This window comes from Scyliorhinus torazame, chromosome 7 (assembly GCF_047496885.1).
Source record: "Scyliorhinus torazame isolate Kashiwa2021f chromosome 7, sScyTor2.1, whole genome shotgun sequence".
NCBI classification, from domain to species: domain Eukaryota; kingdom Metazoa; phylum Chordata; class Chondrichthyes; order Carcharhiniformes; family Scyliorhinidae; genus Scyliorhinus; species Scyliorhinus torazame.
This window is the reverse complement of record NC_092713.1, coordinates 13,081,961-13,104,821: the sequence shown is the minus strand read 5'-3', so window position 1 is coordinate 13,104,821 and position 22,861 is coordinate 13,081,961.

Sequence of the window (22,861 nt, the reverse complement as noted above, 5' to 3'; positions counted from 1 at the left end):
TTATTCCCTTTTCTTCCCAGGTACTTAATGATCTGTTGAGCAGCTCGCAGAAAAATACTTTTCACTGTACCTCGGTACACGTGACAATAAACAAATCCAATCCAATCCAATCTTCCCCACATAATTTTGTGCAGCTGAATTAAGTCATCCCTCAGCCTTCTTTGTTCCAGGGAAAACAACCTCAACCTATCCAACCTCCCTCGTAGCTACATTTTTCTAGCCCTGGCAACATGTGTCCAGAGCCCCAAATCAAAAGACTAATCGAATGATTCTTAGGAGGGGAGGTTGTCTGTTGCAGAGTATTCCGTCTTCCCAGAAATGAGACTTCTTTTGGGGCAGAAGGCATGTAGTGTTTAGTTAGTCTTGAAGGCACAAGTTCCATTGTTACAGTAGTTTTGCAGTTTTGTCGGGAGCCAGGGTTCTTTCTGCTGCCCTGTGCTTGATGGTAAGATTGCAGACAGCACAGGCTTCTTGACTAGAGCTACTATTTCTTTTTTGAGGTCAAACAGTGACTGCCTGAGTTCACGTCCACGGGGCAACGTTATGAGTTCTAGCTGCTTGAGGGACATCATGTAACATACTTCCCACCACTTCTGCAATCCGTTGGAGAGTTTCCCTGGGCTGGAATCTTGAGGTGTTTAGTAGGACTGAGGATTCCTTTTGTTCTTGGGAACACTGATTTCTGATTGCTAAAGGAGACCTCTGGTTAAAAGCCATTGTGTGTTGGACCAGGTAATGTTTAGGCCATTAGCACCGGATTGGAGACTAAGATTTGCAAACAGCTGTCTTTGTTCAAAACTACCTGGAGGAGATATCCTGGGCTGGATTCACCGTTTTTGAGTCGAAGTGCGGAGGATCTGTGGTGTTTTATGTCAAAACAATCGGGAGCGCCCCCTCACCAATCTTGTGACCGGTGAAGGGCTAGCATCCATGCTGTGTAAAACTCCCAGCTCCACTGATTAAAACGGCTGAAGAATGGCCGGGTCTGTGGTCACGCATGCGCACGCCGACCTGCAGCGGTCGCTCCAAAAAACATGGCGCCGGCCGTGCGCGGGCCTGCAGATAGTGCCCCCTTGCCACCCCCGACCAGCCCTCGTGGAAGATCCCAGGCCAGCAGCACGGCTCCCGCCGAACTGTGGCGGCGCTAGACACAGTCCGCTGCCGCCACGCCGGGTTCCCGACCGCTGAGACCACACGTCAACCACGCGGTCCGGAACTCGGCCCACCGGGGCGGAGCATTGGGGGAGGGCCTTCAGGTGACGCGCTAAGGCCGTCCTAACGGCGTGCGGCATGCGATGATGCCATTTCAGAGGGCGTGTAGCATGCAAAACCTGCGCCAAGCACCCCCCCCCACCCGATTTCGGCATCAGAAGAGATTCTCCGCCCGATCGCGGATTACTTTCAAACTGCTCAGAAACTTCCAGAGGCTATCAGGTGATCAGCAGGAGCCATTTTATTAGCCCAGCAATTGTCCATTTTGAAACACAGAGAAATAAAATTATAAAGTAACCAGGCTGAGATTTATAATTATTTTCCATCTTGTCTTCATCAGGGCTCGTTATTTTCTCAAAGAATTCCATTAAATTAGTTAAGTATGATTCCCTTTTCACAAAATCAGTTTGACTCCGCCTGATCGCATTGTCATTTTCTCAATGTCCGTTATGTTATGTAGCGCAACAATTACTCACTCAAGTCGAGAAGTGATGAAGTCAATCGAGGCTTTATTAAGCAAGACTTGTTCCCCAGCAGCTCAGTTACAGAATGCGGCTGCTGGGAGAACTCGGTCTCTAATACTCCGCCTTTCTGGGCGGAGCCAGCAGGCGGCAGTTCCAACTAGGACCCGTGACCTGTCAGCCAATAGCCTCTCTGCTTCACAGGTACCGTACTACCCCTAATACATACCACCACATGTTAATAATGGATCCTTGTGTTTTCCCAATGTCAGACATTAGGCTAAGTGGCCCACAGTTTTCTGCTTTCGGTCTCCATCCTTTCATGAATAGAGAAGTCAGATGAGCCATTTTCAGATCCACTGGGTCCTTTCCAGAATCTCGGGAATTCTGGAAGATCAATGCTCACTGGCCTCATATAGCAATTTGAAATCAGTGTTCCCAAGAACAAATCTTGAGTCCCACTAAACACCTCAAAATTCCAGCCCTGGACCTGGAATTCTAATAGCTTCCCAGTACCTTTTCCCCAGTGATTGTGATCGTGTGAAATTCCTCCTTCCCTTTTAGTTCTTGATTTTCAACTATTTTTATTGCGTTTTCTGTGTCTTCTACAGTGAAGGCAGATACTAAATACCCGTTCAATACTCCTGCCATTTCCTCATTTCCCAAATTAATCCTCCAGTCTCAACTTCGAAGGGACCCACACTCATTTGAGTGAGTGGCAGCATGGCGGCACAGTGGTTCGCACAGCCCCAGGGACCCGGGTTCGATTCTGGCCTTGGTCTGTGTGGAGTTTGTACTTTCTCCCCGTGTCTGCGTTGGTTTCCTCCGGGTGCTCCGGTTTCCTCCCACAGTCCAAAGATGCAGGTTAGCTGGATTGGCCGCGCTAAACTGCCCCTTAGTGTCCGAAGGTTAGGCAGGGTTGCGGGGATAGGACGGGGAGTCGGCCCAGGTAGGGTGCTCTTTCTGAGGGTCAGTGCAAATCTGATGGGCCAAATGGCCTACTTCTGCACTGTAGGCATGCTATGATTTTATGGGTTACTCTTTCCTTTTTAAATACTATAGAAACTATCTGTTTTTATGTTTGAAGCTAGCTTGCCCTCATACTCTAATCTCTCCTTCCTTATTATATTTTTATCATTAATTGATGATATCTAAAATCTGTAAGTTCTTTTGGCATACCATTAATCTTCACAGCAGCATATGTTTCCTCTTTCAGCTTGCTATCATCTTTATCTTCCTTAGTTGTCCATGGATGGTGCATCCTTCTCAGAGTTTGTCTTTCTCAATGATGTAAATCGTTGCTGAGTGTTATGGAACATCTCCTGAAGTTTCTGCCACTGTTTCTCTGCTGTCCTACCATTTAACATATTTTCCCAGAGCACTTCTGCCAACTCTATCCTCAAACACTTGTAATTGCCTGGAGGATTGAAGAAGAGCAAATGTTACATGATTCAAAAAAGGAATAAAGTTAAATGCAGCAAATAAAAGTCTGTCAGTTCAACCTCAGTGATGGGGAAGTTCCTCGAAACTAATTGGTGTCAAAATTAAAAGTCACTTGTGCAAATGCGAGTTAATTATCAAAGACAGAAGTATTTGTTCAGGGCAAATTTGTTTAATTAACTTGCTTGAGTTTTAATGGGAAGTTGGCTTTGGACAGTCTGGAAGTGAGTTACCGTACGTTTCCTAACTTCTGACCAGCTCTTGTAGCACAGCATTTACATGGCTAGCCCAGTTCAGTATCTTGTCATGGTAACCACCAGGATGTTGATGATGTGAATTCATCAAAGGTAATGCCATTGAGTGTCAATGAGTTAGATTATTTCTTGTTGAATATGGTGATTACCTGGCACTTGTGTGACATGAATTTGACTTGCCACTTGTCTAGGGGAGACAGTGGTATAGTAGATAAAAGCAAATTACTGCGGATGCTGAAATCTGAAACGAAAGAGAAAATGCTGGAAAATCTCAGCAGGTCTGGCAGCATCTGTAGGGAGAGAAAAGAGCTAACGTTTCGAGTCCAATGATTCTTTGTCAAAGCGGTATAGTTGTATTGTTCCTGGGCTGGGAAGCCAGAGATCCAGAATAATTCTCTGGGTACCTTGGTTCAAATCCCACCACAGCAGATAATGAATTTGAATTCCATACACATTTGGAATTAAAAGTTCAATGATGACCATGAAACCATTGTTGATTGGCATAAAAACCCATCTGGAAATCCGCCTCTCTTACCTGGTCTGGCCTACATGTGACTCCAGAGCCACAGCAATGTAGTCGAGTCTTAACTGCCTTCGGAAATGGCCTCGCAAGCCATGAAAGAATAAAGAAAAAGTAAGCCCAATTGTCCAATTCTTGCTGCATTTGGGCATGGACAGCTTCAGTGTGTGAGGAGTAGTGAATGGCGCTGAACATTGTGCAATCATCGGAGAACTTTCCCCTTCTGATCTTATGATGGAAGGAAGTTTATTGATGAGGTATTTGATGTTGGTCAAATACTGCCTCGCTGTGAAGGGCAGTCCCTTTGACCTCATCTCTGGAGTTCAATTCTTTTTTTCATATTTGAGCCATGTCTGTAATGAGGTCGGAAGCTGAGTGACCCTGGCAGAACCCACACAGTGTTATTGAGCAGATTGTTGTTAAGTATCGCTTGACAGCAGTGTTGATGACCGCTTATGTCACTTTACCGATGATCGAGAGTAGGCTGATGGAACGGTAATTGGCCAAGTAGATTTGTCCTGTTTTTGTGTACAGGACATACCTGGGTAATTTTTCACATTGCCGGGAAGATTCTAATGTTGTAGCTGTAATGTTACAGCTTGGCTAGCGGTGTGGCACATTCCGGAGCACAAGTCTTCAGTACTATTGCTAGAATATAATAATAATCTTTTATTGTCACAAGTATGAAGTTACTGTGAAAAGCGCCTAGTCGCCACATTCCGACGCCTGTTCGGGTAAGCTGGTACAGGAATTGAACCCGCGCTGCTGGCCTTGTTCTGCATCACAAACCAGCTGTCCAGCCCACTGAGTCCAGCCCACTAACGGCATAGGCAGGAAGGGGCATGAGGTCCTGCAGCAGGAGTTCAGGGAGCTAGGCAGAAAGTTAAAAGACAGGACCTCTAGGGTTGTAATCTCGGGATTACTCCCTGTGCCACGTGCCAGTGAGGCTAGAAATAGGAAGATAGAGGAGCTAAACACGTGGCTAAACAGCTGGTGTAGGAGGGAGGGTTTCCGTTATCTGGACCACTGGGAGCTCTTCCGGGGCAGGTGTGACCTGTATAAGAAGGACGGGTTGCATCTAAACCGGAGAGGCATAAATATCCTGGCCGTGAGGTTTGCTAGTGTCACACGGGAGGGTTTAAACTAGTATAGCAGGGGGGTGGGCACGGGAGCAATAGGTCAGAAGGTGAGAGCATTGAGGGAGAACTAGGGAATAGGGACAGTGGGGCTCTGAGGCAGAGCAGACAGGGAGAAGTTGCTGAACACAGCGGGTCTGGTGGCCTGAAGTGCATATGTTTTAATGCAAGAAGTATTACGGGTAAGGCAGATGAACTTAGAGCTTGGATTAGTACTTGGAACTATGATGTTGTTGCCATGACAGAGACCTGGTTGAGGGAAGGGCAGGATTGGCAGCTAAACGTTCCAGGATTTAGATGTTTCAGGCGGGATACAGGGGGATGTAAAAGGGGAGGCAGAGTTGCGCTACTGGTTCGGGAGAATATCACAGCTGTACTGCGGGAGGACACCTCAGAGGGCAGTGAGGCTATATGGGTAGAGATCAGGAATAAGAAGGGTGCAGTCACAATGTTGGGGGTTTACTACAGGCATCCTAACAGCCAGCAGGAGATAGAGGAGCAGATAGGTAGACAGATTTTGGAAAAGAGTAAAAACAACAGGATTGTGGTGATGGGAGACTTCAACTTCCCCAGTATTGACTGGGACTCACTTAGTGTCAGGGGCTTAGACGGGGCGGAGTTTGTAAGGAGCATCCAGGAGGGCTTCTTAAAACAATATGTAGACAGTCCAACTAGGGAAGGGGCGGTACTGGACCTGGTATTGGGGAATGAGCCCGGCCAGGTGGTAGATGTTTCAGTAGGGGAGCATTTCGGTAACAGTGACCACAATTCAGTAAGTTTTAAAGTACCGGTGGACAAGGATAAGAGTGGTCCTAGGATGAATGTGCTAAATTGGGGGAAGGATAATTATAACAATATTAGGCGGGAACTGAAGAACATAGATTGGGGGCGGATGTTTGAGGGCAAATCAACATCTGACATGTGGGAGGCTTTCAAGTGTCAGTTGAAAGGAATTCAGGACCGGCATGTTCCTGTGAGGAAGAAGGATAAATACGGCAATTTTCGGGAACCTTGGATAACGAGAGATAATGTAGGCCTCGTCAAAAAGAAAAAGGAGGCATTTGTCAGGGCTAAAAGGCTGGGAACAGACGAAGCCTGTGTGGAATATAAGGAAAGTAGGAAGGAACTTAAGCAAGGAGTCAGGAGGGCTAGAAGGGGTCACGAAAAGTCATTGGCAAATAGGGTTAAGGAAAATCCCAAGGCTTTTTACACGTACACAAAAAGCAAGAGGGTAGCCAGGGAAAGGGTTGGCCCATTGAAGGATAGGCAAGGGAATCTATGTGTGGAGCCAGAGGAAATGGGCGAGGTACTAAATGAATACTTTGCATCAGTATTCACCAAAGAGAAGAAATTGGTAGATGTTGAGTCTGGAGAAGGGTGTGTAGATAGCCTGGGTCACATTGAGATCCAAAAAGACGAGGTGTTGGGTGTCTTAAAAAATATTAAGGTAGATAAGTCCCCAGGGCCTGATGGCATCTACCCCAGAATACTGAAGGAGGCTGGAGAGGAAATTGCTGAGGCCTTGACAGAAATCTTTGGATCCTCACTGTCTTCAGCGAATGTCCCGGAGGACTGGAGAATAGCCAATGTTGTTCCTCTGTTTAAGAAGGGTAGCAAGGATAATCCAGGGAATTACAGGCCGGTGAGCCTTACTTCAGTGGTAGAGAAATTACTGGAGAGAATTCTTCGAGACAGGGTCTACTCCCATTTGGAAGCAAATGGACGTATTAGTGAAAGGCAGCATGTTTTTGTGAAGGGGAGGTCGTGTCTCACTAACTTGATAGAGTTTTTCGAGGAGGTCACTAAGATGATCGATGCAGGTAGGGCAGTGGATGTTGTCTATATGGACTTCAGTAAGGCCTAGACAAGGTCCCTCATGGTAGACTAGTACAAAAGGTGAAGTCACACGGGATCAGGGGTGAGCTGGCAAGGTGGATACAGAACTGGCTAGGTCATAGAAGGCAGAGAGTAGCAATGGAAGGATGCTTTTCTAATTGGAGGGCTGTGACCAGTGGTGTTCCACAGGGATCAGTGCTGGGACCTTTGCTCTTTGTAGTATATATAAATGATTTGGAGGAAAATGTAACTGGTCTGATTAGTAAGTTTGCAGACGACACAAAGGTTGGTGGAATTGCGGATAGCGATGAGGACTGTCAGAGGATACAGCAGGATTTAGATTGTTTGGAGACTTGGGCGGAGAGATGGCAGATGGAGTTTAATCCGGACAAATGTGAGGTAATGCATTTTGGAAGGTCTAATGCAGGTAGGGATATACAGTGAATGGTAGAACCCTCAAGAGTATTGAAAGTCAAAGAGATCTAGGAGTACAGGTCCACAGGTCATTGAAAGGGGCAACACAGGTGGAGAAGGTAGTCAAGAAGGCATACGGCATGCTTGCCTTCATTGGCCGGGGCATTGAGTATAAGAATTGGCAAGTCATGTTGCAGCTGTATAGAACCTTAGTTAGGCCACACTTGGAGTATAGTGTTCAATTCTGGTCGCCACACTACCAGAAGGATGTGGAGACTTTAGAGAGGGTGCAGAAGAGATTTACCAGAATGTTGCCTGGTATGGAGGGCATTAGCTATGAGGAGCGGTTGAATAAACTCGGTTTGTTCTCACTGGAACGAAGGAGGTTGAGGGGAGACCTGATAGAGGTATACAAAATTATGAGGGGCATAGACAGAGTGGATAGTCAGAGGCTTTTCCCCAGGGTAGAGGGGTCAATTACTAGGGGGCATAGGTTTAAGGTGAGAGGGGCAAGGTTTAGAGTAGATGTACGAGGCAAGTTTTTTACGCAGAGGGTAGTGGGTGCCTGGAACTCGCTACCGGAGGAGGTGGTGGAAGCAGGGACGATAGTGACATTTAAGGGGCATCTTGACAAATACATGAATAGGATGGGAATAGAGGGATACGGACCCAGGAAGTGTAGAAGATTGTAGTTTAGTCGGGCAGCATGGTCGGCACGGGCTTGGAGGGCCGAAGGGCCTGTTCCTGTGCTGTACTTTTCTTTGTTCTTTGTTCTTATCCAGCCCATTACTGAGCTAAACCAGCCCATTGTCAGGGCCAATAGCATTTGCAACCGCCAGTGCTTTCAACCATTTCTTGATATCATGTGGAGTGAATTGAATTGGCTGGAGACTGGCAGCTACAACAGAATCACAGAAAAATAAGTGCGAAAAAGGCCCTTCGGCCCATCGACTCTGTACCGTCGCATGAAAGGCACCTGGTCTGCCAATCCTAATCCCATTTGCCAGCACTTGGCCCACAGCCTCGAATGTTAAGACGTGCCAAATGCTCATCCAGGTACTTTTTAAGAGATGTGAGGCAACTCGCCACTACCACCCTCCCAGGCAGTGCGTTCCAGACCGTCACCACCCTCTGGGTAAAAACGTTTTTCCTCAAGTCCCCCTGAACCTCCCACCCCTCACCTTGAACTTGTGTCCCCTCGTAACCGACCCTTCAACTAAGAGGATCAGCTGGTCCCTATCTACCCTGTCCATGCCTCACATAACCGTGTACACCTCGATCAGCTCGCCCCTCAGTCTTCTCTGCTCCAGAGAAAACAAACCAAGTCTATCCGACCTCTCTTCATCACTAAAATGTTCCATTGCAGGCAGCATCCTGGTGAAATGTCTCTGTACCCACTCCAGTGCAATCACATCCTTCCTATAATGTGGCGACCAGAACTGCACATAGTACTCCAGCTGTGGCCTCACCAAAGTTCTATATAAGTCCAACAGGATCTACATGCTTTTGTAATCAATGCCACGTTTGATAAAGGCAAGTGTGGACTTTGATGACCTCTGGAAGAGTCTGAGATGGATCATCCACTCGCCACTTTTGGCTAAATATCTTTTGCACTGATGTGCCAGATTCACCCATCATTGATGATGGGAATATTTCTGGAGCTTCGTCATCCAGAATTATCCACCACCATTCCCGACTGGCTGTGGCAGGGCTGCACAGCTCGGATCTGATCCATTGGTTGTGAATTGCTTAGCTCCGTCAGTTACATGCTGCACCTATTGTTTGGCATGCAAGTAATGTTTGCGTTGTAGCTTCACCAGGTTGACAGTGCGTTTTTTGGTATGCCTGGCGTTGCACCTGACATGCCCTCCTGCACTCTTCATGGAACTAGAGTTGATGCCCTGGCTTGGTGGTAATGGTAGAGTGGGAGGTGTGCCAGGCCATGAGGTTACAGATTGTAGTTGAATAGAATTCTGCTGCTGTTGATGGTCCACAGTGCCTCATGGATGCCAAGTTTTGAGTTTCTTGATCTACTTATAATCTGTCCAATTTAACAGTGTGAGTGCCACAAAACATCTTGTAGGGTATCCTCAATGTGAAGACAGGACATTGTCTCTACAACGTCTGTGCAGTGATCTCTTGTACCCATACTGTTGATGAAAAATAAAAATAAAACTTTGCTTGAAAATGGAGAGTACGACCTTTGAATTCAGGAACTGCAGTTCCCAGTGGGCCTCAGGGTTTTTGTGCGTAGGCCAGCTGTAGAATGAGCACACATGTGAATTTGGGCCATTTCTCACTTTTAGGTTAGGTACTGGCCCGGCACACGTGCAGTTTTTTTTTCTTGGTTTCTGAAGATCGGGAAGCCAGCCGCGCATCTGTGCAGAAGGAAGCCAAGAAGAAAAAGTGGAACAACACATAAAGGATATTGGGTGATGAGGAAGAGGAGCAACATTCTGGAGAAGATGTCCCAAGGAACAAGACACAGAATTAGGAGCGGGAGAAGTTCTGAACCCAAGAAAATGGTGCCAAACCTGGGGGTGGGACAGAAAGAGCATGCAGGAGACAGTCCCCATTAAGCGACAAAGACAGGAATCTGAAACAGGTTACTTAAGGTTAAATGTAAGGAACAGAAAAACCGGCTCGGAGTTTATATGAATAAGAAACAATTTCACGGTAACCAGTAGGCTCATGATGCAACAAGTATCTGAGCTCATTGAGAGATCCATGGAATTTGCTTTGGTTTCACCTGTCATTTACTTTGGAGTGTGTTGTTTGCCTGGTAATTCACATGTACTGTGAATATTGGAATACTCTGAATATTGCAGTACAAGATAAGTACTGTAAACTGTGTTATCTTTATGAATTTCTATGTATCTGTAAAGGGGTGAAGGAATAGTGTGATTTGAATCTCTTACTGCTACATGTATTGAAATCTTATAAATTTTATGTCCAGACTAATATAGTCCATTTTCCTTAATAAATGTTGATTAAACGTTCATCAGTAGACTCCTGTGAAACAAGACGTGCTTGTTAGGTGAATTGGACATTCTGAATTCTCCCTCTGTGTACAGGCACCAGAGTGTGGCGACTAGGGGATTTTCACAGTAACTTCATTACAGTGTTAAAGTAAGCCTACTTGTGACGCTAATAAAGATTACGGGTGGAATTCTCTGTAGCCTGACGGCAAAATCGTGAATGGCGATCGGGCGGAGAATGGTAGGAATCGGGGCAGGCGCCGGCTTGATGTTGGTTCTTGATGTTCCGCCCCATTCAATTCGGCATCATCGGGACACATGCCATGCGCGGTCGCAACACATTTGGCTCGTCATCAGCCGACCCACCCGCGATGCTCCACCTCCGATGCAGGTAGGGCAGTGGATGTTGTCTATATGGACTTCAGTAAGGCCTAGACAAGGTCCCTCATGGTAGACTAGTACAAAAGGTGAAGTCACACGGGATCACGGTTGAGCTGGCAAGGTGGATACAGAACTGGCTAGGTCATAGAAGGCAGAGAGTAGCAATGGAAGGATGCTTTTCTAATTGGAGGGCTGAGACCAGTGGTGTTCCACAGGGATCAGTGCTGGGACCTTTGCTCTTTGTAGTATATATAAATGATTTGGAGGAAAATGTAACTGGTCTGATTAGTAAGTTTGCAGACGACACAAAGGTTGGTGGAATTGCGGATAGCGATGAGGACTGTCAGAGGATACAGCAGGATTTAGATTGTTTGGAGACTTGGGCGGAGAGATGGCAGATGGAGTTTAATCCGGACAAATGTGAGGTAATGCATTTTGGAAGGTCTAATGCAGGTAGGGATATACAGTGAATGGTAGAACCCTCAAGAGTATTGAAAGTCAAAGAGATCTAGGAGTACAGGTCCACAGGTCATTGAAAGGGGCAACACAGGTGGAGAAGGTAGTCAAGAAGGCATACGGCATGCTTGCCTTCATTGGTCGGGGCATTGAGTATAAGAATTGGCAAGTCATGTTGCAGCTGTATAGAACCTTAGTTAGGCCACACTTGGAGTATAGTGTTCAATTCTGGTCGCCACACTACCAGAAGGATGTGGAGACTTTAGAGAGGGTGCAGAAGAGATTTACCAGAATGTTGCCTGGTATGGAGGGCATTAGCTATGAGGAGCGGTTGAATAAACTCGGTTTGTTCTCACTGGAACGAAGGAGGTTGAGGGGAGACCTGATAGAGGTATACAAAATTATGAGGGGCATAGACAGAGTGGATAGTCAGAGGCTTTTCCCCAGGGTAGAGGGGTCAATTACTAGGGGGCATAGGTTTAAGGTGAGAGGGGCAAGGTTTAGAGTAGATGTACGAGGCAAGTTTTTTACGCAGAGGGTAGTGGGTGCCTGGAACTCGCTACCGGAGGAGGTGGTGGCAGCAGGGACGGTAGTGACATTTAAGGGGCATCTTGACAAATACATGAATAGGATGGGAATAGAGGGATACGGACCCAGGAAGTGTAGAAGATTGTAGTTTAGTCGGGCAGCATGGTCGGCACGGGCTTGGAGGGCCGAAGGGCCTGTTCCTGTGCTGTACTTTTCTTTGTTCTTTGTTCTTATCCAGCCCATTACTGAGCTAAACCAGCCCATTGTCAGGGCCAATAGCATTTGCACCCGCGATGCTCCACCTCCGATGGCCCGAATTCCAAATTACGCGCGCTACGTGTGCTCCCAGCCGTCGTGAACCTGGCGTTCCGGTTGTGCACACTGTCTAGCTCCGCCACACCCGGCTGCGATCCGTACCACAGGCTGGGGTGGGGGGGGGGGGCTTCTGCTAGGGCTGGGGGGAATGGTGTGGGTGGGGGGGCTGTGGGGTCTGGGTGGGCGGGTACGCGGTCCAACACGGCCAGCGCCATGTTTCCCGGCATGATCAGTGGGTGTGTAGGCGAGCGCGGCTGCAGCTTGTCAACCCTGCGCGTGCGTGGCCCGGCGATTCTCCGGCTGTATTCCGCGTGATCCACGGGTGTTTCACGCAATGCCAGTGCTAGCCCCTTACCGGTACCAGAATCGATGAGGGGTTCGTGCCGATTTTCCCCTCGTGATACACCACAGGACTTCCGCTGGATTTGGCACATTAATAATAATAATCATCTTTATTGTCACAAATAGGCTCACATTAACACTGCAATGGCTCCAGGCCCTAACAATGCTCAAGATATCAATTCAAAAGAAACCTCCTGCTGTCTACCACAGACGGCAACACCCTCAGCTGATGAATCAGTGCTCTTCCATGTTGACCACGAATGGAAAAAGCACTCAGGAAGGCAAGGACTTTGACCCCGGGGGTCACGGTGGGGGTCGAGGGCTCTGACCCCGGGGACAAGATGGTTTGAGAGATATGACTCTGGGGGTTGAGGGAGTTTGAGGGCTCTGACCCCTGGGGTTAGAAACCCTGACCCCGGAGGGTGAAGGGAGTTTGAGGGCTCCTAACCCAGGGGTCAAAGAGATTTGAGGGCTTGACCCTGGGAACTGGTGCCCCTTACGCCAGAGGTAAAGGGCTATGATTGTGGGGATAATTAGTCCTGACTCCAGTATAGATGGGGTTTGAGGGCTCTGACCCCAGGGGTCATTGCCCCTGACCTTGGGGTTGAGGTGGTCAATGGCCATGACCCCGGGATTCGGGTGGGGGCAGGTTAGTGGTCCTGCCCCCAGGGGACGGTTTGAGGGCTCCGCCCCCCGGGATCTGTGAACCTGACCCTGGAGGTGGTGGCTCCGACCCAGAGGGTCGAGGGGGTTTGGGGCTCTGACCCCAGGAGTCAGTGGCCCGGACTGTGGGGGTCGGTGGCCCTGGGGGGGGGGGGGGGGGGCCTGACCCCGGGGCACGAGGAGGTTTGAGGGCTCTGACCCCAGAGGATGATGGGAAATGGGCTGGGATGATGGGAAATGGATAGAGGATGACGGGAAATGGGGAGAGGATGACGGGAAAAGGGGAGCGGATGAAGGGAAATGGGAGAGGGTGGTGGGCAATGGGGAGGGGATGATGGGAAATGGGGAGGGGATGATGGGCAATGGGGAGATGATGGGAAATGAGGTGCGGATGATGGGAAATGGGGAGAGGATGATGGGAAATGGGGAGAGGATGATGGGAAATGGGGAGAGGATGATGGGAAATGGGGAGAGGATGATGGGCAATGGGGAGGGGATGATGGGAAATGGGTAAGGGGTGATGGGAAATGGGGCGAGGATGATGGGCAATGGGGAGGGGATGATGGGAAATGGGTAAGGGATGATCGGAAATGGGGAGGGGATGATGGGCAATGGTGAGGGGATGATGGGAAATGGGTAAGGGATGATGGGAAATGGGGAGAGGATGATGCGAAATGTGTAAGGGATGATCGGAAATGGGGAGGGGACGATGGGAAATGAGGAGCGGATGATGGGCAATGGGGAGGGGATGATGAGAAATGGGTAAGGGATGATGGGAAATGAGGAGGGGATGATGGGAAATGGGGAGGGGATGATGGGAAATGGGTAAGGGGTGATGGGAAATGGGGAGAGGATGATGGGAAATGGGGAGAGGATGATGGGCAATGGGGAGGGGATGATGGGAAATGGGTAAGGGATGATCGGAAATGGGGAGGGGATGATGGGCAATGGTGAGGGGATGATGGGAAATGGGTAAGGGATGGTGGGAATTGGGGAGGGGATGATGGGAAATGGGGAGAGGATGATGGGAAATGGGGAGAGGATGATGGGAAATGGGGAAGGGATGATGGGAAATGGGGAGCGGATGATGGGAAATGAGGAGGGGATGATGGGCAATGGGGAGGGGATGATGGGAAATGGGTAAGGGATGATGGGAAATGGGGAGAGGATGATGGGAAATGGGGAGAGGATGATGGGAAATGAGGAGGGGATGATGGGAAATGGGGTGGGGATGATGGGAAATGGGTAAGGGGTGATGGGAAATGGGGAGAGGATGATGGGAAATGGGGAGAGGCTGATGGGCAATGGAGAGGGGATGATGGGAAATGGGTAAGGGATGATCGGAAATGGGGAGGGGATGATGGGCAATGGTGGGGGAAGATGGGAAATGGGTAAGGGATGATGGGAAATGGGTAAGGGATGATGGGAAATGGGGAGCGGATGATGGGAAATGGGGAGGGTTGATGGGAAATGAAGAGGGGATGATGGGAAATGGGGAGGGGATGATGGGAAATGGGGAGCGGATGATGGGAAATGGGTAAGGGGTGATGGGAAATGGGGAGAGGATGATGGGCAATGTGGAGGGGATGATGGGAAATGGTGAGGGGATGATGGGAAATGGGTAAGGGATGATAGGAAATGGGGAGAGGATGATGGGAAATGAGGAGCGGATGATGGGCAATGGGGAGGGGATGATGGGAAATGGGTAAGGGATGATGGGAAATGGGGACAGGATGATCGGAAATGGGGAGGGGATGATGGGCAATGGTGAGGGGATGATGGGAAATGGGTAAGGGATGATGGGAAATGGGGAGAGGATGATGGGAATTGGGGAGAGGATGATGGGAAATGGGGAGGGGATGATGGGAAATGTGTGTGGGGTGATGGGATAATGGGAAGAGGATGATGGGCAATGGGGAGGGGATGATGGGAAATAGGTAAGGGATGATGGGAAATGGGGAGAGGGTGATGGGAAATGGGGAGCGGATGATGGGAAATGAGGAGGGGATGATGGGAAATGGGGAGGGGTTGATGGAAAATGGGTAAGGGGTGATGGGAAATGGTGCGAGGGTGATGGGCAATGGGGAGGGGATGATGGGAAATGGGTAAGGGATGATCGGAAATGGGGAGCGGATGATGGGCAATGGTGAGGGGATGATGGGAAATGGGTAAGGGATGATGGGAAATGGGGAGAGGATGATGCAAAATGTGTAAGGGATGATCGGAAATGGGGAGGGGATGATGGGAAATGAGGAGCGTATGACGGGTAATGGGGAGGGGATGATGAGAAATGGGTAAGGGATGATGGGAAATGGGGAGGGGATGATGGGAAATGGGGAGCTGATGATGGGAAATGAGGAGGGGATGATGGGAAATGGGGAGGGGATGCTGGGAAATGGGTAAGGGGTGATGGGAAATGGGGAGAGGATGATGGGAAATGGGGAGGGGATGATGGGCAATGGGGAGGGGATGATGGGAAATGGGTAAGGGATGATCGGAAATAGGGAGGGGATGATGGGCAATGGTGAGGGGATGATGGGAAATGGGTAAGGGATGATGGGAAATGGGGGGGATGATGGGAAATGGGGAGAGGATGATGGGAAATGGGGAGAGGGTGATGGGAAATGGGGAGGGGATGAGGGGAAACGGGGAGGGGATGATGGGAAATGGGGAAGGGATGGTGGGAAATGAGGAGCGGACGATGGGCAATGGGGAGGGGATGATGGGAAATGGGCAAGGGATGATGGGAAATGGGGAGAGGATGATGCTAAATGTGTAAGGGATGATCGGGAATGGGGAGGGGATGATGGGAAATGAGGAGCGGATGATGGGCAATGGGGAGGGGATGATGGGATATGGGTAAGGGATGATGGGAAATGGGGAGAGGGTAATGGGAAATGGGGAGCGGATGATGAGAAATGAGGAGGGGCTGATGGGAAATGGGGAGGGGATGATGGGAAATGGGTAAGGGGTGATGGGAAATTGGGAGAGGATGATGGGAAATGGGGAGAGGATGATGGGCAATGGGGAGGGGATGATGGGAAATGGGTAAGGGATGATCGGAAATGGGGAGGGGATGATGGGCAATGGTGAGGGGATGATGGGAAATGGGCAAGGGATGATGGGAAATGGGGAGTGGATGATGGGAAATGGGGAGAGGATGATGGGAAATGGGGAGAGGATGATGAGAAATGGGGAAGGGATGATGCGAAATGGGGAGCGGATGATGGGAAATGAGGAGGGGATGATGGGCAATGCGGAGGGGATGATGGGAAATGGGTAAGGGATGATGGGAAATGGGGACAGGATGATGGGAAATGGGGAGCGGATGATGGAAAATGAGGAGGGGATGATGGGAAATGGGGAGAGGATGATGGGAAATGGGGAGGGGATGATGGGAAATGGGTAAGGGATGATCGGAAATGGGGAGGGGGTGATGGGCAATGGTGAGGGGATGATGGGAAATGGGTAGGGGATGATGGGAAATGGGGAGAGGATGATGCGAAATGTGTAAGGGATGATCGGAAATGGGGAGGGGATGATGGGAAATGAGGAGCGGATGATGGGCAATGGGGAGGGGATGATGGGAAATGGGTAAGGAATGATGGGAAATGGGGAGAGGATGATGGGAAATGGGCAGAGGGTGATGGGAAATGAGGAGGGGATGATGGGAAATGGGGAGTGGATGATGGGAAATGGGTAAGGGGTGATGGGAAATGGGAAGAGGATGATGGGAAATGGGGAGAGTATGATGGGCAATGGGGTGGGGATGATGGGAAATGGGTAAGGGATGATCGGAAATGGGGAGGGGATGATGGGCAATGGTGAGGGGATGATGGGAAATGGGTAAGGGATGATGGGAAATGGGGGGGATGATGGGAAATGGGGAGAGGATGATGGGAAATGGGGAGAGGGTGATGGGAAATGGGGAGGGGATGAGGGGAAACGGGGAGGGGATGATGGGAAATGGGGAAGGGATGGTGGGAAATGAGGAGCGGACGATGGGCAATGGGGAGGGGATAATGGGAAATGGGCAAGGGATGATGGAAAATGGGGAGAGGATGATGCTAAATGTGTAATGGATGATCGGGAATGGGGAGGGGATGATGGGAAATGAGGAGCGGATGATGGGCAATGGGGAGGGGATGATGGGATATGGGTAAGGGATGATGGGAAATGGGGAGAGGATGATGGGAAATGGCGAGCGGATGATGGGAAATGAGGAGGGGATGATGGGAAATGGGGAGGGGATGATGGGAAATGGGTAAGGGGTGATGGGAAATTGGGAGAGGATGATGGGAAATGGGGAGTGGATGATGGGCAATGGGGAGGGGATGATGGGAAATGGGTAAGGGATGATCGGAAATGGGGAGGGGATGATGGGCAATGGTGAGGGGATGATGGGAAATGGGCAAGGGATGTTGGGAAATGGGGAGTGGATGATGGGAAATGGGGAGAGGATGATGGGAAATGGGGAGAGGATGATGAGAAATGGGGAAGGGATGATGCGAAATGGGGAGCGGATGATGGGAAATGAGGAGGGGATGATGGGCAATGCGGAGGGGATGATGGGAAATGGGTAAGGGATGATGGGAAATGGGGAGAGGATGATGGGAAATGGGGAGCGGATGATGGAAAATGAGGAGGGGATGATGGGAAATGGGGAGGGGATGATGGGAAATGGGGAGGGGATGATGGGAAATGGGTAAGGGATGATCGGAAATGGGGAGGGGATGATGGGCAATGGTGAGGGGATGATGGGAAATGGGTAAGGGATGATGGGAAATGGGTAAGGGATGACGGGAAATGGGTAAGGGATGATGGGAAATGGGGAGCGGATGATGGGAAATGAGGAGGGGATGATGGGAAATGGGGAGGGGATGATGAGAAATGGGTAAGGGGTGATGGGAAATGGGGAGAGGATGATGGGCAATGGGGAGGGGATGTTGGGAAATGGGTAAGGGATGATCAGAAATGGGGAGGGGATGATGGGCAATGGTAAGGGGATGATGGGAAATGGGTAAGGGATGATGGGAAATGGGGAGAGGATGATGCGAAATGTGTAAAGGATGATCGGAAATGGGGAGGGGATGATGGGAAATGAGGAGAGGGTGATGGGGCGGGGATGATGGGAAATGGGTAAGGGATGATGGGAAATGGGGAGTGGATGATGGGAAATGGGGAGCGGATGATGGGAAATGAGGAGGGGATGATGGGAAATGGGTAAGGAGTGATGGGAAATGAGGAGGGGATGATGGGAAATGGGGAGGGGATGATGGGAAATGGGTAAGGGGTGATGGGAAATGGGGAGAGGATGATGCGCAATGGGGAGGGGATGATGGGAAATGGGTAAGGGATGATCAGAAATGGGGAGGGGATGATGGGCAATGGTGAGGGGATGATGGGAAATGGGTTATGGATGATGGGAAATGGGGAGAGGATGATGGGAAATTGGGAAGGGATGAAGGGAAATGGGGAGAGGATGATGGGAAATGGGGAGAGGATGATGGGCAATGGGGAGGGGATGATGGGAAATGGGTAAGGGATGATGGGAAATGGCGAGAGGATGATGGGAAATGGGGAGCGAATGATGGGAAATGAGGTGGGGATGATGGGTAATGGGGAGGGGATGATGGGAAATGGGTAAGGGGTGATGGGAAATGGGGCGAGGATGATGGGAAATGGGGAGGGGATGATGGAAAATGGGTAAGGGATGATCGGAAATGGGGAGGGGATGAAGGGCAATGGTGAGGGGATGATGGGAAATGGGTAAGGGATGATGGGAAATGGGGAGAGGATGATGCGAAATGTGTAAGGGATGATCGGAAATGGGGAGGGGACGATGGGAAATGAGGAGCAGATGATGGGCAATGGGGAGGGGATGATGAGAAATGGGTAAGGGATGATGGGAAATGAGGAGCGGATGATGGGAAATGGGGAGGGGATGATGGGAAATGGGTAAGGGGTGATGGGAAATGGGGAGAGGATGATGGGAAATGGGGAGAGGATGATGGGCAATGGGGAGGGGATGATGGGAAATGGGTAAGGGATGATCGGAAATGGGGAGGGGATGATGGGCAATGGTGAGGGGATGATGGGAAATGGGTAAGGGATGATGGGAAATGGGGGAGATGATGGGAAATGGGGAGAGGATGATGGGAAATGGGGAGAGGGTGATGGGAAATGGGGAGGGGATGAGGGGAAATGGGGAGGGGATGATGGGAAATGGGGTAGGGATGGTGGGAAATGAGGAGCGGACGATGGGCAATGGGGAGGGGATGATGGGAAATGGGTAAGTGATGATGGGAAATGGGGAGAGGATGATGCGAAATGTGTGAGGGATGATCGGAAATGGGGAGGGGATGATGGGAAATGAGGAGTGGATGATGGGCAATGGGGAGGGGATGATGGGGAATGGGTAAGGGATGATGGGAAATGGGGAGAGGATGATGGGAAATGGGGAGAGGATGAAGGGAAATGAGGAGGGGATGATGGGAAATGGGGAGAGGATGATGGGAAATGGGGAGCGGATGATGGGACATGAGGAGGGGATGATGGGAAATGGGGAGGGGATGATGGGAAATGGGTAAGGTGTGATGGGAAATTGGGAGAGGATGATGGCAAATGGGGAGAGGATGATGGGCAATGGGGAGGGGATGATGGGAAATGGGTAAGGGATGATCGGAAATGGGGAGGGGATGATGGGCAATGGTGAGGGGATGATGGGAAATGGGTTCGGGATGGTGGGAATTGGGGAGGGGATGATGGGAAATGGGGAGAGGATGATGGAAAATGGGGAGAGGATGATGGGAAATAGGGAAGGGATGATGGGAAGTGGGGAGCGGATGATGGGAAATGAGGAGGGGATGATGGGCAATGGGGTGGGGATGATGGGAAATGGGTAAGGGATGATGGGAAATGGGGAGAGGATGATGGGAAATGGGGAGCGGATGATGGGAAATGAGGAGGGGATTATGGGAAATGGGGAGGGTATGATGGGAAATGGGTAAGGGGTGATGGGAAATGGGGAGAGGATGATGGGAAATGGGGAGAGGATGATGGGCAATGGGGAAGGGATGATTGGAAATGGGGAGGGGATGATGAGAAATGGGTAAGGGATGATGGGAAATGAGGAGGGGATGATGGGAAATGGGGAGGGGGTGATGGGAAATGGGTAAGGGGTGATGTGAAATGGGGAGAGGATGATGGGAAATGGGGAGAGGATGATGGGCAATGGGGAGGGGTTGATGGGAAATGGGTAAGTGATGTTCGGAAATGGGGAGGGGATGATGGGCAATGGTGAGGGGATGATGGGAAATGGGTAAGGGATGATGGGAAATGGGGGTGATGATGGGAAATGGGGAGAGGATGGTGGGAAATGGGGAGAGGGTGATGGGAAATGGGGAGGGGATGAGGGGAAATGGGGTAGGGATGGTGGGAAATGAGGAGCGGACGATGGGCAATGGGGAGGGGATGATGGGAAATGGGTAAGGGATGATGGGAAATGGGGAGAGGATGATGCGAAATGTGTAAGGGATGATCGGAAATGGGGAGGGGATGATGGGAAATGAGGAGCGGATGATGGGCAATGGGGAGGGGATGAAGGGAAAGGGAAAAGGGATGATGGGAAGTGGGGAGCGGATGATGGGAAATGGGGAGCGGATGAAGGGAAATGAGGAGTGGATGATGGGAAATGGGGAGAGGATGATGGCAAATGGGGAGCGGATGATGGGACATGAGGAGGGGATGATGGGAAATGGGGAGGGGATGATGGGAAATGGGGAAGGGGTGATGGGAAATTGGGAGAGGATGATGGGAAATGGGGAGAGGATGATGGGCAATGGGGAGGGGATGATGGGAAATGGGTAAGGGATGATCGGAAATGGGGAGGGGATGATGGGCAATGGTGAGGGGATGATGGGAAATGGGTAAGGGATGGTCGGAATTGTGGAGGGGATGATGGGAAATGGGGAGAGGATGATGGGAAATGGGGAAAGGATGATGGGAAATGGGGAAGTGATGATGGGAAATGGGGAGCGGATGATGGGAAATGAGGAGGGGATGATGGGCAATGGGGAGGGGATGATGGGAAATGGGTAAGGGATGATGGGAAATGGGGAGAGGATGATGGGGAATGGGGAGCGGATGATGGGAAATGAGGAGGGGATGATGGGAAATGGGGAGGGGATGATGGGAAATGGGTAAGGGATGATGGGAAATGGGGAGGGGATGATGGGCAATGGTGGGGGGATGATGGGAAATGGGTAAGGGATGATGGGAAATGGGTAAGGGATGATGGGAAATGGGGAGGGGATGATGGGAAATGGGGAGGGGTTGACGGGAAATGAAGAGGGGATGAAGGGAAATGGGGAGGGGATGATGGGAAATGGGGAGCGGATGATGGGAAATGGGTAAGGGGTGATGGGAAATGGGGAGAGGATGATGGGCAATGTGGAGGGGATGATGGGAAATGGGTAAGGGATGATCGGAAATGGGGAGGGGATGATGTGCAATGGTGAGGGGATGATGGGAAATGAGTAAGGGATGATGGGAAATGGGGAGAGGATGATGCGAAATGTGTAAGGGATGAACGGAAATGGGGAGGGGACGATGGGAAATGAGGAGCGGATGATGGGCAATGGGGAGGGGATGATGGGAAATGGGGACAGGATGATGGGAAATGGAGAGAGGATGATGGGAAATGGGGAGGGGATGATGGGAAATGTGTATGGGGTGATGGGAAAATGGGGAGAGGATGATGGGCAATGGGGAGGGGATGATGGGAAATGGGTAAGGGATGATGGGAAATGGGGAGAGGATGGTGGGAAATGGGGAGAGGATGATGGGAAATGGGGAGGGGGTGATGGGAAATGTGTGTGGGGTGATGGGAAAATGGGAAGAGGATGATGGGCAATGGGGAGGGGATGATGGGAAATGGGTAAGGGATGATGGGAAATGGGGAGAGGGTGATGGGAAATGGGGAGCGGATGATGGGAAATGAGGAGGGGATGATGGGAAATGGGGAGGGGTTGATGGGAAATGGTTAAGGGGTGATGGGAAATGGGGCGAGGATGATGGGCAATGGGGAGGGGATGATGGGAAATGGGTAAGGGATGATCGGAAATGGGGAGGGGATGATGGGCAATGGTGAGGGGATGATGGGAAATGGGTAAGGGATGATGGGAAATGGGGAGAGGATGATGCGAAACGTGGAAGGGATGATCGGAAATGGGGAGGGGATGATGGGAAATGAGGAGCGTATGACGGGCAATGGGGAGGGGATGATGAGAAATGGGTAAGGGATGATGGGAAATGGGGAGGGGATGAAGGAAAATGGGGAGCTGATGATGGGAAATGAGGAGGGGATGATGGGAAATGGGGAGGGGATGATGGGAAATGGGTAAGGGGTGATGGGAAATGGGGAGAGGATGATGGGAAATGGGGAGGGGATGATGGGCAATGGGGAGGGGATGATGGGAAATGGGTAAGGAATGATCGGAAATGGGGAGGGGATGATGGGCAATGGTGAGGGGATGATGGGAAATGGGTAAGGGATGGTGGGAATTGGGGAGGGAATGATCGGAAATGGGGAGAGGATGATGGGAAATGGGGAGAGGATGATGGGAAATGGGGAAGGGATGATGGGAAATGGGGATCGGATGATGGGAAATGAGGAGGGGATGATGGGCAATGGGGAGGGGATGATGGGAAATGGGTCAGGGATGATGGGAAATGGGGAGAGGATGATGGGAAATGGGGAGCGGATGATGGGAAATGAGGAGGGGATGATGGGAAATGGGGAGGGGATGATGGGAAATGGGTAAGGGGTGATGGGAAATGGGGAGAGGATGATGGGAAATGGGGAGAGGATGATGGGCAATGGGGAGGGGATGATGGGAAATGGGTAAGGGATGATCGGAAATGG